This window comes from Odocoileus virginianus, chromosome 10 (genome assembly GCF_023699985.2).
Source record: "Odocoileus virginianus isolate 20LAN1187 ecotype Illinois chromosome 10, Ovbor_1.2, whole genome shotgun sequence".
Taxonomy (NCBI): Eukaryota; Metazoa; Chordata; class Mammalia; order Artiodactyla; family Cervidae; genus Odocoileus; species Odocoileus virginianus.
This window is the reverse complement of record NC_069683.1, coordinates 62,981,712-63,008,758: the sequence shown is the minus strand read 5'-3', so window position 1 is coordinate 63,008,758 and position 27,047 is coordinate 62,981,712.

The following is a 27,047-nucleotide window of genomic DNA, read 5'->3' as shown; positions in this document are numbered from 1 at the left end:
TCCATGAGGATTCCCCAGGCAAGAATGCTGGAGTGGGATACCATGCCCTCCTCCAGGGGATCTTCCCAACCCAGGGATCAATCCCGGTGTCCCCCATTGCGGGCAGATTCTTTATCATCTGAGTTACCAGTGAAGCTCAAGAATATGGGGGTGAGTAGCCTATTCCATCTCCAGGGAATCTTCCCAACTGAGGAATCGAACCAGGATCTCCTGCATTGCAGGGGGACTCTTTACCAGCTAACTACCAGGGAAGCCCTAAAAGACACATATTAAATATATATTTTACTGGTTTCAGTTTTAAACTGAACTCCCCAAAGATTCCTGAATATTTAGTATTTATAAGAACTACTTGATGAAACAGTTACAAGTGCAGACCCTTATTCCTAATTTCAGAGATACTTAATTAGTCTCCCTCATGTAGAGCTAGGAATCTGCATTTCAATGAGCAGACAGGAGGTTCTGATGCAGGTGGCCCATCCACTCAGATTAGAAATTCTGCTAACATAACTAACATGTAGTTAGCGTTACTGAATATAATGAAAATATCAATTTTGATTTTATTAAATATTTAAATAACTAACAAAACATGAGAGATCAATAAGTGCATGTGAAAGGAAAAATAATGTCCTCATTTTCAAAGCAAAGAGTGATCAAAATTATTGCTTGAAGGAGATGAATTAAATAGGCATAATGATGTTATTTGGGCTTCCTTCTAGGCTCAGACAGTTAAAAAAAAAAAAAAAAAAAATCTGCCTGCAATGCAGGAGATATAGGTTTGATCCCTGGATTGGTAGGATCCCTTGGAAAAGGGAATGGCAACCCACTCCAATATTCTTGCCAGGAGAACTCCATGGATAGAGGAGCCTGGTAGGTTACAGTCCATGGGATCACAAAGAGTTGGACATGAGTAAGTGACTTTGAGAGAAAGACAGGTATATTATTTAAAGTTATATTATTTAATTTATGTTTAGTTATTACCAAAAGAATCAAAACACTATTTAGTTCTGGAAGAGGTGGACATCGGTGGTGATAGAGTAATAAAATACTTTTTGTAGCTTTTTTTTTTTTTTTTCCCCAATTGAGTATGTACTACTGGAAAATGTTGGTTTTCGTTCCAATCCCGAAGAAAGGCAATGCCAAAGAATGTACAAACTACCACACAATTGCACTCATCTCACACGCTAGCAAAGAAATGCTCAAAATTCTCCAACCCAGGTTTCAACAATATTTGAACCATGAACTTCCAGATGTTCAAGCTTGTTTTAGAAAAGGCAGAGGAACCAGCTATCAAATTGCCAACATCTGATGGATCACCAAAAAAGCAAGAGAGTTCCAGAAAAACATATATTTCTGCTTTATTGACTATGCCAAAGCCTTTGACTGTGTGTATCACAATACACTGTGGAAAATTCTGAAATAGATGGGAATCCCAGACCACCGGACAAGCCTCTTGAGAAATCTGTATACAGGTCGGGAAGCAACAGTTAAAACTGGACCTGGAACAACAGACTGATTCCAAATAGGACAAGGAGTATGTCAAGGCTGTATATTGTCACCCTGCTTATTTAACTTATATGCAGAGTACATCATGAGAAATGCCAGGCTGGAAGAAGCACAAGCTGGAAACAAGATTGTCAGGAGAAATATCAATAACCTCAGATACACAGATAACACCACCCTATGGCAGAAAGTGAAGAAGAACTAAAGAGCCTCTTGATGAAAGTGAAAGAGGAGAGTGAAAAAGTTGGCTTAAAGCTCAACATTCAAAAAACTAAGGTCATGGCATCTGGTCCCATCACTTCATGGCAAAAAGATGGGGAAACAATGGAAACAGTGAGATATTTTATTTTCTTGGGCTCCAAAATCACTGTAGATGGTGACAGCAGTCATGGAACTAAAAGACGCTTACTCCTTGGAAGGAAAGTTATGACTAACCTAGATAGCATATTAAAAAGCAGAGATATTACTTTGCCAACAAATGCCCATCTAGTCAAAGCTATGGTTTTTTCCAGTATTCATGTATGGATGTGAGAGTTGGACTCTAAAGAAACCTGAGTGCTGAAGAGTTGATGCTTTTAAACTGTGGTATTGGAGAAGACTCTTGAGAGTTCACTGGACTGCAAAGAGATCCAACCAGTCCATCCTAAAGGAAATCAGTCCTGAATATTCATTGGAAGGACTCACACTGAAGCTGAAACTGCAATACTTTGGCCACCTGCTGCGAAAAGCTGACTCATTTGAAAAGACCCTGTTGCTGGGAAAGATTGAAGGTGGGAGGAGTAGGGGATGACAGAGAATGAGATGATTGGATGGCATCACCGACTCAATGGGCATGAGTCTGAGTAAACTCTGCGAGTTGGTGATGGACAGGGAGACCTGGAGTGCTGCCATCCATGTGGTTGCAAAGAGTAGGATACAACTGAGCAACTGAACTAAGAACTGAGATAGGACGTATTTGCAATTAATTGCCATATCCAGTCTTAGCCACTTAGTGAGCTTGAATCACAGCAGTGTGTTCATTCTTCCAGGTATTCTACACTCTTCTTCCAGTGAGGTTAGAAGGACTGCTGAGGATAACCTTGCTTTGCGGAGTTTCTTGAGAGCTTGCTTTACTCAGGACATCTATACCTGGATGCTGCAATAAATATTTTGTGTTGTTTTTACTTATTGCTTGTATCATTGTTTTAGAACATTATGCTTTACTTGGCATAGCTACCTTTTAAAGCACACCTTCAAGTGAAATTTATAATTGTTTCATTTCTAAGAATAAATTTAATTCTGATATTAAAAAAAAACCAAGGCATTTGTAAAATACATGACTGTATCAGCTCTGTATGACTCTCTATATGACTAGAATTTGCAGGTTGAGTTTCAAAAAGTCTAGAATGTTTTGTGGTTCCTTGTTTGAAAAGACTGCATTTTGTGATATATAATTTAGATTAACTCACAGCTTCATTTTAGGTCTATCTCTTCTTTTTCTACCTTTACTTTCTCCTACTTTTCATTTGTTATTTTGCCGTTGAAGGGGAAAATAGTGTTTATTTTGGCATTAGATCTTTTTAGAGCAAGTATTGTCTCTGCCCCTTCTAAATTATACGACTGTGGAAAAGATACATGATCTATTGATGCAAACATTGATCTCTTCATCTTTACAAATGAATTGTAATCAGTATCCAGCTTGAGAAGACTAAATGAAATAATGTGAGTATAGCAAATAACATATGGCCTGGCATATAGCAGTTATTAACTATTATTGCTGTGCTAACATTCCTTAAACTTTTTCTAGATAAGAAATCAGCCTGTTTATTTATGTATATGTGTGTATATATGCATATTTACGTACATATTACATACAAATTTACATGCACATTCATATATATGCATATATAATCATATATATGTATACTATTTGAATCACAGACATGTTGACCATAGTATGCAAATAGTCTCTTTACATCTTTATTTTCTACTTTATTATAAATTCAACCTACCTGGTTTTAAGAGAGAACCCAATAGCTTGGCATCCAGCAGAGAACATACATTCAGAATAATGCTCACAGCTTGCTATAAATGCCTGTCTGTGAATACAACCTGATGCAACTATAAAAAGTGCTTTGTAGAGAAATATAGGAAAAAGAACAAATAATAGAAAATATAAGTATATTCTAATCAGTTTCTAAGAAAAAGGAAATGTGTGCTTAAAATACTATTAAACTGAAGGCTGGTACATGATATGTCAAAATGTATTCCATGTTCTCATCGGAGGTCCAAATAGCATTCTATTCTTAGAAATTCCTTTTACATGAAGTGTCTCCTTTTCCCACACAGTTCAGTGAAATCACTTTTCTTTTGTGGAAATAAAACACAGTCTTGGAAAGCACAGTCATATTATCATTTATTTTGACTAGTTGTATAGTTGCTATTCAAATGAAAATGAAAGTCTCCACAAAGTAAACTCCCCTTTCTGTCTTATCACTTTCTTTTACATTTTATTTTTCTTCCTTGCTGCTTTATTTTCCTTCCCTTCTTCTCAGCTTCATGCATTTTCTAAAGCTCACTAGGGGAATATATGTGTGCACAACTGTGTCTTTTAAACAATGCTCTATTTTTTTTTTTTTTCTTCATAACTACTTCTTAAATCTTTGGAGAAAAAGGCAAATAGGCAAAAGGAAGAGAGGCCAAATTTATTTCCAATGTTATTTCCAGTCCTGAAATATTTTCAGTTTATTATTTATAGACTTTGATAAAAATGTATGCTTTCTTTATTAGAAAGAAAAGGAATAAGCAAATTACTTCATTTGCAAGTATATGTTCAACAATCAAGGTCTCAAATAATCAGGTTGCTTTGGATTTCATGCTTATCTGTCTACCACATACCTCATAGATGTTATTGCACTCTGTGTGATGGAGAAAGAGAATCCATTAGCCAGCAAAGAGACAGGGTGATTAGAAAGCATCAGCTGAATGGTATCCATCATGTATCTCTAATTTCTACAGTCTCCTTCCTAATGCCATCAAGTCAATGGCAAAATTCCTTGATGCTAATTTATATTGTCTAGCCCTGAAATTTTTTGAGAGAAATCTGGCACCAAAGAACTGCTTGCAGACAAATAGCTGAGAGATAAAATGTGTTTTGTTTTTTTTTTTTCTTTTTCCTTTGATGCTGTTTGTTGGCAACTATGGTTTAAAACTCTAAGCAAATGAAAAACTCATCATTCTAAAATTGTTCTTGAAGGTATTTTCCTTCTGAGAGCAGATGAAAATGACTTGTCTTAAAATTAAGAAAGAGGTGTAATTATGAACATTGGCAGGAGAGAATTGGATTCTTCTTAAATTGGGTATTTATATTTCTCCATATATTTACAGATATAGAATTCCAATTCTGAATAAAATTGTGCATTGTTTAATGATTTGTTTCATAGTCAATGAAAAGATAATTTCTGTAACAATGTAAGGAAATGATATCTAAACAAGACATTTATGTAGTCTCTTTTTCACTTGAATTTATTTTCATTTAGCATATACTCTACAGCTACTGCTGTTCACGGTTCACATATTGCTGAAGCCTGGCTTGGAGAATTTTGAGCATTACTTTACCAGCATGTGAGATGAGTGCAATTGTGCAGTAGTTTGAGCATTCTTTGACATTACCTTTCTTTGTAATGGGAATGAAAACTGACCTTTTCCAGTCCTGTGGCCACTGGTGAGTTTTCCAAATTTGCTGGCATATTGAGTGCAGCACTTCCACAGTGTCATATTTCAGGATTTGAAATAACTCAGCTGGAATTCCATCACCTTCACTAGCTTTGTTTGTAGTGATGCTTCCTAAGGCCCACCTGCTTTCACATTCCAGGATGTCCAGTTCTAGGTGAGTGTGAATGATCACACCTTTGTGATTATCTGAGTTGTGAAGATATTTTTTGTACAGTTCTTTTGTGTATTCTTGCCACCCCTTCTTAATATCTTCTGCTTCTGTTAGGTCCATACCATTTCGGTCCTTTATTGAGCCCATCTTTGCATGAAATGTTCCCTTGGTATCTCTAATTTTCTTGAAGAGATCTCTAGTCTTTCCCATTCTATTGTTTTCCTCTATTTCTTTGCACTGATCACTGAGGAAGCCTTTCTTACCTCTCCTTGCTATTCTTTGGAACTCTGCATTGAGATGGGAATATCTTTCCTCTTCGCCTTTGCTTTGGACATGATCTGCAGTATCATGGGACTGTACTGAAGTAGCTTTGCTCCTTATTGATAGAATTGCCTTGCTTTCTTCCAGGATGCTGGGCAGGATAATTAATCTGGGATTATGTTCCCCTCTAAAAAAGCAAATGCTGGAATCAAGATTGCCGGGAGAAACATCAATAACCTCAGATAGGTAGATGACACCACACTTATGGCAGAAAGTGAAGAAGAACTAAAGAGCATATTGATAAAAGTGAAAGAGGAGAGTGAAAAAGTTGGCTTAAAGCCCAACATTCAAAAAACTAAGATCATGGCATCTGGTCCCATCACTTCATGGGAAATAGATCTGAAACAATGGAAACAGTGAGATACTTTATTTTCTTGGGATCCAAAATCACTGTAGATGGTGACTGCACTCATGGAATTAAAAGACACTTACTCCTTGGAAGGAAAGTTATGACCAACCTAGACAGCATATTAAAAAGCAGAGATATTACTTTGCCAACAAAGGTCCATCTAGTCAAGGCTATGGTTTTTCCAGCAGTCATGTATGAATGTGAGTGTTAGACTATAAAGAAAGCTGAGTGCAAAGAAGTGATGCTTTTGAACTGTGGTGTTGGAGAAGACTCTTGAGAGTTCCTTGGACTGCAAGGAGATCCAATCAGTCCATCCTAAAGGAGATCAGTCCTGAATATTCATTGGAAGGATTGATGCTGAAGCTGAAACCCCAATACTTTGGCTACTTGATGCAAAGAACTGACTCATTTGAAAAGACCCTGCTTTCAAATAAAGGGAAACACCCTTATCTACATTTAATTTACCAGGATAAGATTTTTCTCTATTTAAATTTTGTAAGGCATTTTATCTACAGCACACTCGTGTTATTTAGTGTAATTTGTTGCTTATGCATTGTCCCATAACCTCCACAAATTGCACACTCATGGAAGCAAGCAGAGCCTCTCTCCCTTTCTTAATCTCCTGATCAAATACTTAAGATACATACTCAGACTTTTAAGGAAAACATTGTAGCAAAAAATCCATAACATGAAGTTTACCTTCTTAATTGGTTTTAAGTACAGAGCTAATTTGTGCTAAGTTTAGTTACACTGTTGTGAAACAGATCTCTCAATTTTCTATTTCTTTTTTTTTTTTTATTTTGTCAATCTAAAATGCTATACACATTAAATAACCTGTTTATCCCTGAAAGACTCAAATCTATAAGTCATCACTATGTTTAGGAGCTGTTGACTAAAAGCTTGAGTCAAGGAGTTTCATATCTGCCAAGTTGTAGGGTTGTCTTTTGACTTCTTTTTTATAAGATTTTTGGAGATACCCATGGTTATGCCAATTTATGGACAAGGAATCAGATGGTACATATTATTAATTGTTCCTTTTTTATTCAGGAGTGCTTATTCCCCCTCCCCCTGTAGTTTAATTATTATGTGACTATTAGTCAAGGCAAAAAGATGAAATATTTGCCTTGGAGAAGTAAAGGTATAAAATACTCAGATTAAGGTGTCTCTCCTATCCATTTTATTCCTTAACAATTTGTAGAGAAAATCTTGTGATTATCCTCTTGATAGTGTAAGGAAAAAGATTCATGTTTTTCTGAAAATAGAAAGAAGCTCATTCTCCTAAAATGTATCCAAAGTCTTGATATATCATGACTTTATATAAATTAGAGCTTTTGTGAGTTCTCCAGATGTCAGTGATTCTAAATCATCATTTAAAGCTGTTTGTAGGATGGCAGTCATGAAAACAGTTTAGCAAAATTGAATGTCTGAGAGGCCATAAATTCTGGTACTAATGCATTTACAAGAGAGAATTTTTTTCTTTCCCTTTTTTTTTTCTATTTTCCATATTATTTTTCTTTCTTTCTTTTTCTCTTCATTTTACCACTCTTTCCCTCAGCTTCAGTTTTATGTGTTTTTCAGAATTGTGTATAGGATGAAAAAAAACTAAACTAAAATTTTATGGTAAAGCTAATCCTTTGAAAACTGAAGAAGCTTTCACCATCTGAATGACAATATTTTTAAACTAAATTTTATATTTTAAAAGTTTACATATTGCTTTCAAAATTTTCTTAGGAATTTAGAAAGAAAGAATCCTGTGAGAGTCAGGACAATATGATGGGATCAACTGTAACAGATTCAACGCCTCACTAATTCCTCCTGAGACATTAGGAAATGTTCAGCTGTGGGAGATAGTTCAAGTATTCCTGGACACTTCAGATCACTGAGGACTCCTCTGTTTTCAAGTAGCTTACAGTTTTACTGGAAGTTACAGGAAAATATAGAAACCAGTGAAAGTATATTCAAGTTACTGAAAAAATACACAAACTACTGTAGTCCAAAAGAAGGTAAAATGTAATAGGAGTTGGAGGTAGAAGATAAGAGGGAAATATATTTCAGATTGAGCTTTGAAAAACAGATACAGTATTTATAGGTGAATGCTTATGCATAGAAATTTGTAGTTGGGATAATATGAGAAAAAAAAGTTTTAAAGAAAGTTTCATGATAAATGAAAGTAGAAATATTTAAACAATATGGTATGTATTTAGTTGACTATTTAACTTATCTTCACTCTTTTTGTGTGTAGACTAAATTTTATTAGCATCTACCTTACAGGATTTTATGATAAGTGAGGTGATAAATGGAAGGCACTTTGTAAAATACATGGAACTTAGTGATTGTTAAAAAAAAAATCATAAAATTATTATGAAAAATGAGAAACAACATAAATATGAAGACTACTTAAGGTAGTTGATTTTTACAGGACCCTTGTTGCCTAATGAAAGAATTATAAGAGAAAGTACTCATAATAATCTAATTTGAACACTTCAGGGATAAGGTAATTATCTGTGTTTATTTGATTTCTACTTTTACTTAATTTTAAGTTTTATGATTTGTTAATGTAGTATTTTATTTTAAAAATTCTATGTATTTCAGTAATTCTTTAAATATTAAAAATAAAACTAGCCTCTTACCATAGTGAATATGACTATGTACATCCTTTGTATAGTAAAATCACTGCATTTTCATTAAATGTCCAAATTGGCCATTGAAATAGAGCTAATTGTGTGTTTTCAGACAAAACACTGGTTGTTATTAAGTATATACATAAGTTTTAACATTTATAAGAATAAGGCTAAATGCTTCATTCAAAACTTAATTTGTGGAGTGTTGTAGGAATTCCCTTTATAGCTTAATTTGTTCTCCATTGACCTTTTAAAATACATGTTGCTCAAAAACAAATGTTCTCTTAAGGTTGTATTTAATTTACATTATGGTTATCTCTTTTATACTTTAAGTTAGAACCTATAATCATTTTTCCTCTTGACATCATACATTAACTGTTGCCTACTTGCTGATACATAACTCATGTATGTAGGCTAAACAATTCCTAGCATGCTTTTGGAAATCCTATTCTTTTTTTTTTTCTTTTCCACTCTTATTCAATAAAATATATAAAATTGCAAGTATATATGGCATGATCTTATGGAAAATTTTGAATGTTATCCTATGTTTTTCTTTGCTGAGTTGGTTTTTAAATAAAATTTTAAAAATTTACCTATTGTATATTAGAAAATTGGTCACTAGTCATGGATTGCTGTGATACTGTAGTATGCAATGCTTTCTTCAAGAAATTTGGTTCAAAGGAGTCCTGCTGCAGTGTTTTGAGAAAAGTCATCTTTCTGAAACAGTTATTCTTTTGGCTGAAGAAATGAATACATTTCTTATTCCAGTTCCTCTGAGAAAATGAATGATTTGGTGAAAAGTCAGTCAGCTGTGTGTGGTGGGGGTGGCAATTTATAATTTGTGAGTTAAATTGAGTGATCAAAATACTGGTCTCAAAGGCAATCACGGGAAAAGGAAGGTATCAGGAGATTCATCTTAGCATGTTTTATCATGTACACTATAGAAACGGGGAAGAGTTGGAGGATATAAGCTTGAAAAGATGAGCAATCTGGCTAAGTTAGCAGTATATAATATAACATTTCATTGCAAGTGATCAGAAACCCCAGGATATACATGTTTGCATCTTTTCTTGTAAGCTGTGTCAATAAATATTTATTATCCCTCCTGCTCCATCTAACCAATTAACATCTCCAGAATTGACTTACCTAAGCATGAAAACAACTTCTTTCTTTTTAAGCCTGAACCATTTTGTTAGTAGAGAAAGGGCATCTGGTCTTAACATCTTGATATTGTGGTCCTGATGCTCCATGCTCATATATAGGAGAGTTCTGAATTTGGCCCCCAAACCTTCTCCTTCATGATCTACACAGAACTATACATGTTACTGTATGAAAATTGAGTTCTCCACTTTCCTACTTCATTCTTCTGGGACTTCTACTCTATCATCCTGTGTTTACATGCGGCATCTAAAAAATGTGGCATCATGGTATATTACACCCCAATACCATGAGATTTGCTTCTGTTACCTTGAAAACCAACACTTACGTGCTGCTCTCTTACGCATTCTGCAGGATCCATCTAAGCATCTCCTGTACTGTGAAATCTTTCCTCAACTTGCCAGATGAAGTTAGAAGATTAGTTATTCCCTGCTATGTGACTACCCTGAATCCTATATCTTCTTTAATTTAAGCACAGACTGTGCTCAACTGAAGTTACTTGATTACTTGCTTGTTTGCCTTCCTGAACTTTGATATCTCTATCACTAATAGAAATCATGTGATTAATAATCTAAAGTTCAATAAAATATGATGAGTCAGTGGAGATAAAAAGGAAAGAAAGATAATGAAAACAGAAGTTTATAACAAAAGAATGGAGTATTTATTCAACTACAAACTTACTTAAGAACATATATTTGACTATGTGATAACAGCAACTATCCAGATTTATTGCAAAATAAAATAAAATTCCATTTAAAGAATAATCTAACATATGAAGGAAGTAGATCCAAAGGAAAATTCAAAATTTCATCAGTAACAGTTGTGATCATTGTAGGATCAACTCATAATCCAGCCCATGGGTGTTGAATTGGATTCTGAATCCTAGGGATAGAGAAAAGACTACAAACTTTGATTACTTTTAAAAAGTAACACTCAGAGAGCTTATGGCATGAGAATATAGTTCCTATTTAGCTTCTTCTTTGTGACAGTCAAAACAATGTACCTGTTTGTGTATTTATTAATTTGTTTAGCTTTTATCTGTTAGTCATGAAACACAGAAAGGGAGCTTACTTGCCTTCTTTCTAGGCTTTCTCTGTCTTCAATGGAGGCTCACTTTAAAGAAATACTGCAGTTGTTTCTGAAGTTCTGTTGAAAGATACCAAGAACACACAGAAGGTCTCTTGACAAAGCAGAAGGGTTTCCAAATTAAAAAAAAAAAAATAATAGAGAACTACAATCCCTGATTGTTATCTAAGAAGATCTTTATGCTGAGGATTCTATGGGTTTATACTTGCTTTCATAAGACAATCAGAAAGAGTTAAGCAGCATTGATATTTATTACACATATACTGTCAGAGTAGCATATGTATTTAATTTATAAATTATCATGTGTGCATATTTGAGGTCTGATTTATCTATTTTATAAATGGGGGCATGTCAATAAAAACTTTTTGATGGCGGTAATATGCAAAGTTGTAGTCACTAGTGTATAAAGACTAGAGAGTGACTAGGAATATGGTAATCAAGTCTGGAAATATGGTCAATTTCCTGATCTAGTTATGGTCAAAATATATAATAATATAAATATTATATATGATTGCATTTGCTTTTATTGCATTAAATTTTATTTAATGAATTTTATTGCTCAGCTTTGACGTGTTTACCTGACAGAAAGCAAAACTGATCTGCCTCTCGACCTTTATTTTGCCCTTTCCATGACTAATACAAAGAATAAGTGCATGATTGGCTCAATCTACTCATTTTGTGGGGAATGGGAGGAGATGCAGCTGCTTGGCAAGATGACAAGATATCTCTATTCTTTCATATCATCAGTTCAGTTCAGTTCAGTCGCTCAGCTGTGTCCAACTCTTTACGACCCCATGAACCGCAGCACACCAGGCCTCCCTGTCCATCACCAACTCCCGGAGTTTACTCAAACTCATGTCCATAGAGTCAGTGATTCCATCCAACCATCTCATCCTCTGCCATTCCCTTCTCTTCATGCCCCCAATCTTTCCCAGCATCAGGGTCTTTTCAAATGAGTCAGCTCTTCGCATGAGGTGGCAGAAGTATTGGAGTTTCAGCCTCAACATCAGTCCTTCCAATGAACACCCAGGACTGATCTCCTTTAGGATGGACTGGTTGGATCTCCTTGCAGTCCAAGGGACTCTCAAGAATTTTCTCCAACACCATAGTTCAAAAGCATCAATTCTTCTGTGCTCAGCTTTCTTTTTAGTCCAACACTAAAAACCATAGCCTTGACTAGATGGACCTTTGTAAGGCAAAGTAACGTCTTGGCTTTTTAATATGCTATCTAGGTTGGTCATAACTTTCCTTCCAAGGAGCAAATGTCTTTTAATTTCATGGCTGCAATCACCACCCGCAGTGATTTTGGAGCCCAGAAAAATAAAGTCAGCCACTGTTTCCACTGCTTCCCATCTATTTACCATGAAGTGATAGGTTGATGCAAACACCTACTTGCCTAATTATGGGATTTAGTTAGAAAGTCCACAGGTAATAGGATTAAAATAGTGGAGAGCTGAAGGCTCTTTCTGAGACAGTAGTAATTATGATGCTGATCTAAACTGAGTAAAACTTCAGATGAGGAGATGAGCACAAAATTTTACCAACATCTTCCTCATCAGGAATCTGACTAAACTAGTCACACAAAAACAGTAGGAACATAAATTACTTCACATTAATTCTAAGAAAAGTAGTTAAAGTTGGTGTGAAAGGCTTTAGCACTTTCCAGGATATCACTATCTGTATGAAATTTCTGTTGCCATTGTAACAAATCTCTATAAAATTAGCAGCTGAAAACAACACACATTTATTATGTTACAAATTAGGAAGTAAGAAATTCTAAAATCAGTGTTAGCAAAGGCTGATTCCTTTAGAACTATGTAGGGTAGAATGTTTACTTGCCCTTTCCAGCTTCTAGAAGTCATCAATATTCTTTCGTTCATAGATTCTTCCTTCAACTTAGAAGCTGGCAGTGTAGAGCTTTCAAAATTTCAAAATTTTTCTCTCTCTCCCTGATTTATTTTTCCATATCACATTTTTTTTTAAAGTCTGACACTGATCTTTTGCTTCCCTCTTTAATAATTCTTATAATTAAACTGGATCCACCCAGATAATTCAGGACAATATCCCTATTTTATGATCTTTAACTTGATCAGATCTGCATGGGCTCTTCTGTCATGTAAGGTAACATATTCATACATTTCCAGGATTAAGAGGTAGAGATCTTTGGGGGACTATCATTCAATCTATCACACCAGTTTTTAATTAAATGGTAAGTATTTTTAGAATCATTTATTGCAAATATATATGCATTATAGTACATAAAAGAAAGAAATGACTATTTTAGATTTTATTTATATATTTTGACTTCTCATTTAAAGTAATTTCACATTTACAAAAATGTAGCAGGCGTAAAGTATTTATTTCTCATATATTCTTTACTTGGCTCCTTTTAAATGATTACATTTTACATAAACACAAAAAAATTATCAAAATTAGAAAAGTATCATTGGTACAATTAAACTTGCTCAAAATCTACTTGTCCCACCAATATCCAACTTCTGGGCCTGAGCCATATCAACTATTATATTACAATTAGCAGTAATATCTCATTAATCTATTCTGAGATTCTTAGTTCTTTTCCATTCATAGCCTTGATAGTTTTACGAGGGCTCGTCAATTCATTCGTCTAAAATTTTTTCATGATTAAATTCAGAAGTGATGTGCCCTTCTCTGCATATCATATCAGAGTGTATATGATATATTGATCAGAACTAAAGACTTTAAAGGGTCTTTCATTCAAAAAAAAAAACAAAAAAGAAAGAAAGACAAAGCTTACTACAGACATACAGTAATCAAGTCAGAGTGGTACTGGAAAAAAAACATTAGACATGTAGGCCAATGCAGTAGAACTGAGAGCCCAGAGACAAACACCCACATTAAGAGTGATTTGATTTTTGATGAGATTGTATCAAGGAAAGTTAATTGGGGGGTGGACCTTTTTAGCAAATAGTTCTATGAAAACTGGATATCTACATGCAAAAGAATTTGAACATTTACCCAAATTCATACAAAAAAAGTAACTCAAAATGAATCCAAATGTAAGGGCAAAACTATAAAAGTTGTTCAATATCATCATAAGAGAAATGCAGATCAAAAACACAATATGATATCACTTCACATCCACTAGGATGACTATAATCGAAAAGGCTGAAAATGCCAAATGTTGAATGTGGAGAACTTGGAACCCTTTAACATTGCTAGCAGAAGTATACAATGATGCACCCATTTTGGAAAACCATCCAGCAGCTGCTCAGAATGTTAAACATGGTGCTATCACCATGTGATCCAGTAAATGCACTTATAGATATGCAATTAAGAGAAATTAAAACATTTGTCTACACAAAACTTGTACATAGATATTCATTGCAGCACTGTTTATAATAACCAAAGTTTATTTATTTTTTTAAAGAATGTCCATATGTACTAAGTTGCTTCAGTCATGTACAACTCTTTGAGATTCCATGGATGGCAGCCTGCCAGGCTTCTCTGTCTATGGGGATTCTCCAAGCAGGAATACTGGAGTGGGTTGCCATGCCCTCCTCCAGGGGATTTTCCCAACCCAGGATCAAACCTGTGTCTCTTATGTCTCCTGCATTGGCAAGCTGGTTCTTTACCACTAGTGCCACGTGGGAAGCCCAATGATAGTATCAGTAGTGGGATCAATTGATGTAATACAGTATATACATACAAAGAAATGTAATTTGTTAATCAAAAATGAACCACTCTTATGTGCTATAGCATAGATAAACTTTGGAAATAAGCTAAGTGAAAGAAATGCCACAAAAGGCAATTTATTGAATGATTTCACTTACGTTAAATGCCCAGATTAAGCATATTTACAGAGATAGAAAGTAAATTAGTGTTTTCCTACAGCCAAAGTTGGGGATAGAGTGGGAAAGTGATTAGGGGGTAATAGGCAGTGTTTGCTAATAGGCACACATTTTCTTTTTGAGGCATTGTAAGTTTTAAAAATGGTTTATGGTTTACTGTACAAGTATGTGAATATACTAAATCTATTGGATGATTTAACTTTAGGTGAATTGTATGGTAAGTGAACTATATCTCAATAATGTTAAAAAACAAAAATCACTTGTATCTTTCTCAACATACTTTGCTGTATCACCTTTAATTACTTTTGTCCCTCAAACCTATTAATCTGTTATTGCAATAAATATTTATTGAATGTATATTGTGTATTAGGAATTGAAAGAGTTACAGAGCTTATTTTCTTGAGCTCCAAAACCACTGCTAATTGTGATTGCAGCATGAAATCAAAAGATGCTTTCTCTTTGGAAGAAAAGCTTTGATGAAGCCTTCAGCATATTAAAAGGCTGATATTACTTTGCCAACAAAGGTCTGTATAAGTCAAAGCTGTGGTTTTTCCAGTACTCATGAATGGATGTGAGAGTTGGACCATAAAGAAGGCTGAGTGCTGAAGCATCGATGCTTTTGAACTGTGGTGCTGGACAAAACTCTTGGGAGTTGCTTGGGCAGCAAGGAGATCAAACCAGTCCATCCTAAAGGAAATCAACCTTGAATATTCGCTGGAAAGACTGATACCATAGTTGAAGCTCCAATAGTTTGGCCGCCTGATGCCAAGAGCTGACTCATTGTAAAAGACCCTGATGCTGGGAAAGACTGAGAGCAGGAGGAGAAGGGGGCAACAGAGGGTGAGATGGTTGAATGGCATCACTGATTCGATGGACTTGAGCTTGAGCAAACTCTAGGAGATAGTGGAGGACAGGGAAGCCTCATATTGAGGTTATGGCATTGAACCCAACACATAGAATAGAGTGTGAAGTTTTCACATGAAGACTTTGGTTAATGCAATTGAAGTAATTTAAAAGGTGTGAGATAAAAAGTGGATTTTAAGAAATGTTTGTAATTAGTATAACGAAATTATGAAAATCTCATCACTGAAAGTATCCACTGTGTGTCTGTACCTGTGTGCTCAGCTGTGTCCAACTCTTTGTGACCCATAGACCTTAGCCTGCCAGACTCCTCTGTCCATGTAGTTTTCCAGACAAGAATACTTGAGTGGACTGTTATTTCCTTCTCCAAGGGATCTTCGCAACCCAAGGGTCAGGCCTGTGTCTCCTGTCTCCTGCATCGTCAGGCAGGTTCTTTACCAGCTGAGCCACTGAGGAAGCCCAAAAGTGTCCAAGTAAAATGAGTCAAGTCAAAAAGTGTCCAAGTGAGTCAGTTTCTGTCAAGAACCTTGTAAAGGGCAATCTTGTGCATAATGGTCAGTAGCTCTGAGAAATCCAGCAACTCTAAAATCTTAACTTCTATGAATCAAATGAGTTTACCAGTGACAGAAGGAAGTGAGTGAATAACACAAATGTAGGAAGAACCACTAAAATAAAAGGTAGTGACGTTAAGGTATCATCTGCTTGTCTAGCTGTCTTTCTACGAAAGGCATCAGTAAAATGTTACTACTTTGGGAATTTCATCAAATTCCAAGTCCCATCACTCAGCCAGATCCTTGAGGATTTAGAGATGCTTATTTATGCATAGGAAGTTCACAAAAGACTTGGTATTGTATTAATTTACAATGAAAAATAGAACTGTCATGGGTATAAGATAGTGAAATAAGTCTGAACAGTTTTCTCTGTAGGAAAGCCACAAGAAGGTATCACAAGAGGAAATAAAGTTTATCATGTGAATGTTTCAGTGCTTGTTCAGGCTTGGATGTTCTAATGCCAGTCTTCTCAAAAAGATGATTTTTCTCTCAACACTCTCTCCTATAGGGGTGTTAAGAACGCTGCCTCTGCGGCTGTTATTTTCTAGGTTCCATTTCTACCTGACGCCTCTCTGATTAACTTGTTCTTTTATAAACACATAATGACTTCAGTTTAACCTTGCTCTTCATATGAAACATTCCCTTTGCTTAAATTGTATTTTTTATGAATATAGCTAGTGTACAATATTGTGCTAGTGTTAAGTGTATAAAAAATGATGCAGAGAGAGAAATATATATATATATGCCTGTCTCTTCTTGATATATGATGAGCTGACTTTAGAGTTTAATTTTTCAGGGAAAAATGAGTTAAAGCAGATGGCCAGCTGTACATTAATTTTTTCTGCCAAGAAGATACTCCTAGAGGCAAAAAATCAAGACAAGGAGCCATGCTCAACTTCCTCTTCTGCTGGACCTCTTTACAGAAAGGAGGGAGAGACTTCACCTCTGAAATGATCTCAGCATCAGTCCTAGTTAAGGATGTTTTATAATGAATAGAGATTAGGATCTCTAAGGCACGGCTGGAGAATATCACCAAAACAACACAGCTACCTAGAATTAAAAATGAAGATGTTTTATAAATTAAATACTCCTCATTATATAAAAATATCTGCAAACTTAACTCTAACTCCTCATCTATCTGAGCCAGAGATGCATGCTATACATAGCAACAAGAAAAACACATACAAGACTTCAAAGAATGAATATTGCTAGGACACTGTGGTTGTTCATAAAAACATAAAATACTTTCTATGTCACCTCTCTATATCATATTACCTAGTGAAACCATTCAGATTTATTTGAACTTTTTGTGTTAGTCATGGGATTAGTGATGCCATTCATATATATGTGTGTGTGTGTGTGTGCCCGCATATATAACACACACACACACATAATTCTGTACAGTTATAACTCTTAGAGATACTACCTAGTGGCAATAATGATCTCCCTTTTCTTTCCTTTGTGTATTAAAGATGAAGGAGTAAGACTTCTCTTCTATCTTTTATCTAACTTGTGGACTTAGGTTGTCAAACCAGCCTGTGGAGCCTCCCTCAGTGTCACAGTCTTCTGGGCTTATAATTTACAGCATCCTTGAAATTGCTTAGTAAATCTTGTTAGTGAGTAAGGTCTCTGAACTGTGTATGGCTGATTTGACAACCTAAGCCCACAAGTTAGATAAGAGATAGAACAGAAATCGTATCCCTTCATCTTTAATACATAGAGGAAAGAAAAGGGAGATCATTATAGCCACTATGTGATATCTCTAAGAGTTATAACTGTACAGATTTATCTGTGTGTGTGTGTGTGTGTGTGTGTGTGTATGAATGGCATCACTAATCCTATGACTAACACAAAGAAGTTCAAATAAATCTGAATGGTTTCACTAGGTAATATGATATAGAAAGGTGACATAGAAAGTATTTTATGCTTTTATTAATAAACACAGTGCTCTAGCAATATTCATTCTTTGAAGCCTTGTATGTGTTGAGTGCCAGCTCAATAATATTTGTAAGAATATGGTCTTATTTACCCTATAAGGAGATGTATTGTAGAACTACATAGCATTTAAACTTTATATAATACAAAGCTCATCTATCCTCCTTAATTTACAGCTCAGAAATCAATACCTTTATAATTTAATTACATTGTCCAGTATTACACAACCATTAGCACTAGGGATAGATCTATATCCTAGATTTCTGACTTTTACTATTATGCCCACTATGCTGTGTGCTCAGCCATGTCTGACTCTTTGCCACCTAATGGACCATAAACCACCAGGCTCCTCTGTCCATGGAATTTTTCTAGGCGAGAATACTGGAGTGGGTCACAATTGCCTATTCCAAGAGATCTTCCCAATGCAGGGATCAAAACCATGTCTCCTGCATTGGCATGCAGATTCTTTCAAAGCATAAAGCACTGAATTCATGTTTTATAATCTCATACTTATGAAAGGTGGGTCTACGAGGGAATTGTAAAATATATAAAGGATTTTTCTGATGTTTTGCTTTCATTTTCTTTCTTTTCTCTTTGAGAAACAATGTTTGTTGACTCCCTCCCCTCTAGACATGTTACTGTGTGATTCGTATCTAAAAACCATAATATATTTTGTCAGTTTTCTAGGTCTAAGCAATTTTCTTGAACAGTATAATTAATTTGTAAGAACACATCAACCAACTGTAAAGTTTGCAATTTCAAATTGCAATTCAGAAACTTGTTAAAATACAAGATTTGCCATAAAAGTAAAATGATAACAATAGCAACCAAAGCAATTGAAATCTAACATGTAATAAATTACAGCTAAGTTATTAGGAAAATTATAATTAATGATGTGTCAAGAACTTTCAATATGAGATCATTCTGCAATGTGTTTATAAGCTAAACATAAAATGATTAATTCTGGCAAGTATAGTTGTTTTTAACAAGAAAACATAGACATTTTCTAGGGATGTACAAAATAGACATTATCTCCAAAAAGTAGTTTATTTCTTCACTAGCAATAAGGTGCTTTCTTCAATATATACAGTATACTGTTATATATTTAATAGGTCTAGATATGTTAGTGAGTTAAATTTTAACCTAATTTTATTTTAATTCTCTCAATTAGCTATTCATTTCTATATTCAATTTTAAACTTAATATCATATAAAGTTATATTTGAACAAAGTCATATAGTGTCAGCTAGTGTGTATGTAACAAGCCTAGCTCATTTAAAATATTCATAAACTTGTATATACATACATATATATGCGTGTGTGTGTATGTGTATATATATATATATATATATATATATATACATAAAACTTTAAGGTAAAAAATCTGACATGGGGCAAATGATATAGAAAATAAGTCCTAACATACTAAAAAGGAAAATAAAAGACTCCCCTAAAAATGTTCAAAAGGCTTAAAAATCACCTCACAAAAGAAGATATAGGAATAGCCAACACATTAAAAAAATTATCAGTGTCACTGTTATCAGGAAAATAAACACTGAAACTACATTTTGATACCATTTGAAACCAACTATAAGAAATAAATGAATAAGAAAGACTGACAACACTAAATAAGAGTAAGACTGTAAAGCATATATTACTGGTGGGAATATAAGTGATATGTCTATGTTGTAGAACTCCTTTTGCAGTTTTTAATAATTCCTAGAGATATTTAGTCAAGAGAAATTAATATAAATATAATCAGAGAAATGCTGAAGTCCTATTATTAATTCTTAAAAGTCCAAATATTCATCCATGGGAAACAAATTATCATTATGTCATACACATTATGTTGTTTGACAACAAAACATAATTTGATGTATACCAAAAAAGAAAAAATGAATGAATTTCACAGTCATTAAACCAAAAGAATATCTGACATAAAATATTTTCATTGTATAATTCCATTTATATAAAGTTTAAGAACAGGAAACATTATCCTCTGAGCTAGAAATTAGAAGAGTGGCAGTCATTTCAGAGAGTGAAGGTGATAACTTGGTTGGAAAGTATACTGGGTACTTTTTTGAATAAAGGAAGTGGTTATAACAAATGTGATCCAAATGTGATTTACATGAATGTATACATTTAGCAAGACTCGCTGAATTTTTTGCTTAAGATTTATGCGCTTAATATAAATTATGCTTAACACTTATGAATACTTATTCACCCTACATCTCCCAAACTAAACTTTATTTTCATGAAGGCCAGACTTATACCCCATTGCCTAGTATAGCACCTTATGCTAGTGAACAAGTGTTTACTGAATCAATGGATGAGTTTGATGGACTTATCTTGATGAATAAAGACAGTAAGAGGTTGATTATGATGTGTTTTTGGTTCAAAAAAAACAATGGATGGATTCAGGATTAGTCAAATGCATTTGATTCAAGAAATAGTAGAGGAAAATCTTAATCTCCAAAGTTATTTTGAAGACAGAAATTTAATTTTTAATATGTTGAATTTAGGTAAATGTTTAACACCTATAAAATGCCACACAGAATAAGTATCTTAATTTTTATTGTTTATTCCATAATAATCCAGAAAACAAGTAAATATTTTAATCCGGTTCAGGTATTCAGAGTTGCATTCTTTTAGCACAAAGGCATTTGCTGAGACTAAACATGGAAGTATCTGCCAAACATTGGGCATAAGTCTAACATCAGTTTCCTTACCCAGTGCAGTTTTAGGATAGAATTATTAAATATGTAGAGAAATAAGGATGTGAGAGCTGGACAAAAAAAAAAAGGCTGAGAGCCAGAGAATTGATGCCTTTGAACTGTGGTGCTAGAGAAGACTCTTTAGAGTCCCTTAGACGATAAGGAGATCAAGCAGTCAATCCTAAAGTAAATCAATCCTGAATATCCATTGGAAGGACTGTTGCTTAAACTGAAGCTTCAATACTTTGGCCACCTGATGCAAAGAGCTGACTCATTGGAAAAGATTGTGATGCTGGGAAAGATTGAAAGCAGGAGGAGAAGCAGACAACAGAGGATGAGATGGTGGGATGACATCGCCAACTCAATGGACATTAGTTTGAGCAAACTCCAGGAGATGGTTAAGGACAGGGAAGCCTGGTGTGTTGCAGTCCATGGGGTCACAAAGAGTCAGACACAACTGAGTGACTGAATAACATTTGGACAAATGAGTCTAGAAAGATGGTCAAATTGAAAATCAGTTATTGAGAAGAGTTAAGAGTTCCCTTTATTTATCTTTTTTAATTTTAAATTTATTATTTTAACTGAAGAATAATTGCTTTACAGAATTGTGTTGGCTTCTGCCAAACATCAATATGAATCAGTCATAGAGTTCTGTTTTAAAAAAGAATTAATGTACAAAATATGCAATAAGCAAAGTAATTCTTCTCATATAAGTTCATTAAAATTGACTCACACTACTAAACATTCACTAGACTTTCAGTGAAGATTACTTATTGCTCAATAATTTACAGAAATGTCACTATGTGTTGTGTGTACTGTGTTTAGTTGTTCAGTTGTGTCCGATTCTTTGCAACCCCATGGACTATAGCCCATCAGGCCCCTCTGTCCATGGGGATTCTCCAGGCTAGAATATTGGAGTGGATTGCCAGATGATACATAACTCATGCCTCTAGTATTTGTTGGGATTAACTCCATTATTCAATCCACCCAAATTATGAATAGATATAAAAAAAATGAGAAAGTCTCTTTCAAGGCTTTTGGCAAATAGAAACAAAGCAAAACTCTTCTCTTTATGGATAAGAACAAGAGAACACATTTCCCAAGTTGGTGCTGGCAGCCATTTTATTACTCTAAAGTGAATTAATCTTATTACAAGGTTAACCCACAGAAAATGTAAGAAAGGAGTACTAAATAAAATAGGGCTTTCTGATGCTTCTGCTTACACACAGAATCAACCAACCTGTGAGTCTGTCTTACGTGTGGAATTATAATTGGAGGAAGAAATTCTCCTTATTGGTTAACAAGCATGTCAGAGTTGCTGCAACAAATAGCCAGAAATATCCTAACTGATCTGGTTAACATAATTCTCATCTTACTAAAAAGAAAATGGATACTCACTCTTTAATGACAATGAAATAACGCTACTACGGGAAAGACCACGTACAAGTGTTTGTATTCACCTTCAATCTTGTTGAGATAACCCCTCCCAAGTTGTCAGGGTTCAGTTAGCTGCCTTAAAGACCTTCCCTCAAAAAAAAAAAAAAAAAAAAACACCTATTCATGGGACACAGACAATCTTGCATTGAAAGATTGAATGCATGCCCATGACGCCATACCTTCCAGCTGATTTTCTGAAATTTGACTTTATCTGTTTGTTTACATCTTTCCTTAGAACTAACAGGTAAAACCCAACTTTGATTTAAGATCCCAGTTAAATTCAGTCACATCAGAAGTGTAAATGCCCCTGACTGTTAATTTTGACATATATACTTATCCTCATAGTACTCTGTACAACTCCCAGATGTGACCATATCAATGCCATTTTTGCCCATAACAAATATTTTCTCTGTGTCACCAACCATATTTCTCATCAAAAAACTCTATATCTGTATACATTTTTACAAAGTTCCCTTCATAGTCTTGCTTTAATAGAAACACGTCTGTTACCTTAAAATACTATGTGCTCTATATCCCTCATGATCATAGGCTATTTCCATCATTGCCTCTTCATGCGTGCTAAGTCACTTAGTCATTTCAGTCTTTGTGACCTATGGACTGTGGTGTGCCAGGCTCTTTTGTCCATGGGATCCTCCAGACAAGAATACAGCAGTGGGTTGCCAGGCCCTCTCCCAACTCAGAGACTGAACCCAGGTCTCCTGCATCTCCTGCATTGCAGGCAGATTCTTTCCTCTAGAGCCACTGGGGAGCCTCCTCATATCTCCATGTATTTTGTGGCCTAGATTTGAAGATATTATTCTTCCTGCACTTTTATTGCTTTTTTTCCAAAATATTTTTCTTTACTCTTTCAAAACCCCAAGACACTTCAAGCACACACTGTTAAATTAGTGTTTTCTAGGAGTCATCTTTTCGGCAAACAAATGTGTGTGATTCTCAGAATTTCTATAATAATTTGCTATCTCATATTAGGAAGTGTTATATCATTTGCATGTGTGTATGCATGCTAAGTTGCTTCAGTCATGACCAGCTCTTTGGGACCCCATGGACTGTAGCCCACCAGACTCCTCTCTTCACAGAATTTTCCAAGCCAGAATACTGGAGTGGGTTGCCATGTCCTCCTCCAGGGGACCTTCCCAGCCCATGAACCAAACCTGCATTTCCTGCAGTTCCTGACTTGCAGGTGCATCCTTTACTGCTGGGCCACTGGGGAAGCACTGCTATGTCATTTAGTGAGAACTATAAATGACATATATATATATATATTTAAATAAAAAATTCTGTGGGACACTAACTGGTAATAACTGAAAAAGTATCATATATACTTCAAATACTAGCTCTAAAAATGACCTTGAAGATCATTTATTTTAAACATCTAGTGAATAATAATAAATCATACACTTGAACACATTTAAGGCCAATATATTTGCACATTTAAAAACATATAAATTTGCATTTTTCAAATACAATTTAAACAAAGTTTAATGTGTTTATTTATCTCCCAATATTAACATTTAATGTCCCCTGAAAAATACCACAATGTAGATTACTCTAGGCAGTGTTTTTCAAAGTTATTTGACTAGGGAATTCTTAAATTTCAGAGAAAATTTCCATGGGACAGTTGGATATTTATTAGCAGATGCTTATCTAGTCTTACTCCTTCATAAAAACTGTGCATGGTAAAGACCAGAAGGTGAGGTTCTTTGAGAAAATGTTAAGTTACAATGTAAAAAATGCTTAAGTAAATATTAGATATGATGCATTTTTGAATTTGTGTAGCATTTTAAAGTGCCCAAAATAAGGTTTAATAGTTTACCACAAATCTACAGAAAGATTATTACATTTATTATCATTTCCATTACAAATACATTGCTATTAACTCCAAACGAGATTCAAAGATGTCAAATGACTTACCCAAAGTACTAGCTCTAACAAATAGTGAAAATTCCAGGAATTGAAATTATTGTGTCTTGTTCATTTTATTACAATGAATGGCTTTTTTCTGAGAGAGAGAGACAGAGAGGGGGATTTCATTTCTGTAAGAAAAAATGGTTAATGAAAACTAAAATGATTTCAAAAGAAAGAAGTGTTAGCTGCTCAGTCATGTTTGATTTTTTGTGACCCCATGGATTATAGCTCACCAGGCTTCTCTGTCCATGGAATTCTCAAGGCAAGACTACTGGAGTGGGTTGCCATTCCCTTCTCCATGAGGTCTTCCTGACCCTGAGATGGAACCTGTGTCTTCTGCATTGCAGGTGGATTCTTTGCTATCTGAGCCAACACTGCAATTTGGGCTTCCCAGATAGCACTAGTAGAAAAGAACCTGCCTGCCAAACAGGAGACATAATAGACATGGGTTCGATCCCTGGGTCAGGAAAATCCCCCAAGGAGGGCATGACGTTTGTTCAAAGATTCAGAGAGCAGGAAATAAGGGTTGCTACTTAGGGAAAATATAGCAAGACTGACATCAACTTTTTGATTTGCTGAGTATATCAAAGAATTCAGGTCACAAGGCTTTAATTCAGCCTAAAGTCAAAGGAGGGACAGTTGACTGGGTGGGGTGGGTGTGGTGTAGGAGCCATGAGCATGAACTTGTAGAATACAACTAGACATACAAGAGTTCAACTAGAACAGCTCATTAGTTGGTGAGTTGTTGAAGGCCATGGCAGGATGGCAGAACTGTGTGGAAAGAACAAATCACAAATATTTGAAGACTTTAACATTGAGGGCTTTAACATTGAAGATAGCATTGAGGGCTATCTGAGTAAGAAAAAGTCTTGGCTCAAACTCTAACTAGGAAAACATAACTTCACTTAAGTCTTAGCAAGAGGAAAGATTCGCCTGTTTTCAGACATTAGGAATCATTTACCTCCATTTTTGCTGACCTATATGAATTATCTATCTTTCAATAAAATATTATGAAATGTATGGAAAGACAATAAAAGAAAAACACACTTCTAAGAGACAAGGCAATCATCGGAATGAAAATAAGAGATAGGACAGATGCTGAAATTATCTGAAAGTGAATTACAAATAACTATGATTAGTATGTTAAGTTCCTAAAGTAAAAGTGGCAGCTTGCAAGATTAGATGGGTAATCTCAGAAAATATATGAACCCATGTGAAAATCAAGTTGGAATATTAGGGGGAAAAAAATTTAGTAAAAAGGATTTTCAATACTTTCATCACCACCCTTGACATAGATGAAAAGAACTAGGGAACACAATAGATAAACATAAAATATTCAGAATGAAATAAGAGAATAAACAGTGAAGTAAACAACACAGAATATCTGAGAGCAGTGGTACAATACTGAATGTTCTAAAACACGTATAATTAGAATCTGAGAAGGACAGGAAATAGAGAAAAGAGGTAGAGATTGAAGTAAAAGTATCTGAGGCTTCCAAAAATTAATGACTGACATGAAATCACAAGCCCACAAATTTCTGAGGCACTAAGAAAGATTAACAACAACAACAAAAAAAACACAGGCAACAGCAAGACAAAAACAAAGATAAACAACAAGAACAAAATTAAGTCAAACTGTTAAAAAAAAATTCAACATTGTGTAATGACCTATATGGGGAAAGAATCTGAAAAAGAAAAAAAGTATATGTATGTGAAAGTGTTTGTTGGTCCGTTGTGTCTGACTTTGCTACCCCATGGACTATAGTCCACAAGGCTCATCCATCCATGGGATTCTCCAGGCAAGAACACTGGAGTGGGTTGCCTTTCCATTCTCCAGGGGATCTTGTTGACCCAGGAATCAAATCCAGGTCTCCTGCATTGTGGATTGATTCTTTACTGTCTGAGCTTCCAGGGAAGCTTGTATATGTAAATATATATACATATATTATATATATATATATAACTTAATCACTTTATTGTATATCTGAAACTAATACAAGAATATAAATCAACTATACTCCAGTAAAATTAAAAAAAAAGATAAGCAAAAAGTTTTGAAAAAACCTTGAAAAAAAAAAAAACATTATATTCACTGGATGAAAGATAAGCCTATAAACAGCTTCTCATCAGAAACCCTGAAGACTAAAGACAATAGTGACATCTTTAAAGTGTTGAGAAAAGCAGCAAGGACAATTGCAACAGCAATTCAGAATTCCATGCTCAATAAAAATTCCATGCTTTCATAAATGGAAAAGCCATAACTTCTTATACAAATAAAAACTGAGAGATTCGTTACTAGCATACCTGATTAGGACTATGATTAGGAATTTAATAAATCGATTACTTAGATAACAAGATACTGATAAGTCAATTAGTGAAACAATCTAGGTTTTAGCAATAATGTGGCTATCATTTCAGGGCTCAAGAGACAACAAGAGCAGGTCATGGCTCTGAATGAAGAATAAAGAAGCTCTGTTGTCCAGCAGGAACCAAAAGCATGTGGCATTTCAGAGAAGCCCCAGCCACACATAGAGATGCTTTCTGAAATAGCATCTCCGTTTGGGAATTTAATTGGCTAACTCAAGCTGGCAGAGAGTCAATTCCCTCTGGGAATTCAATAAGCAAGATAGGGTGAATTAGCCTAGAAAATACAGACTGTAATGTTCAACTCTCAAAGATACAAAATAAAGAGTAAGAATTGCATCTGAGAGGAAAAAGGAAAATGACCTATTCCATTTGCATTTAAAATATTTTTCTGCATGCATTTCAACACTGTACTCTAATTCCTAAGCAAACATCATGTCTCTGCCTAACACTGCACAACTATATTTCATAAAACACAGCTACTCTTCTTCTGTCTCCAAAGTCTCATCAGCTACCACACTAATTTCAAT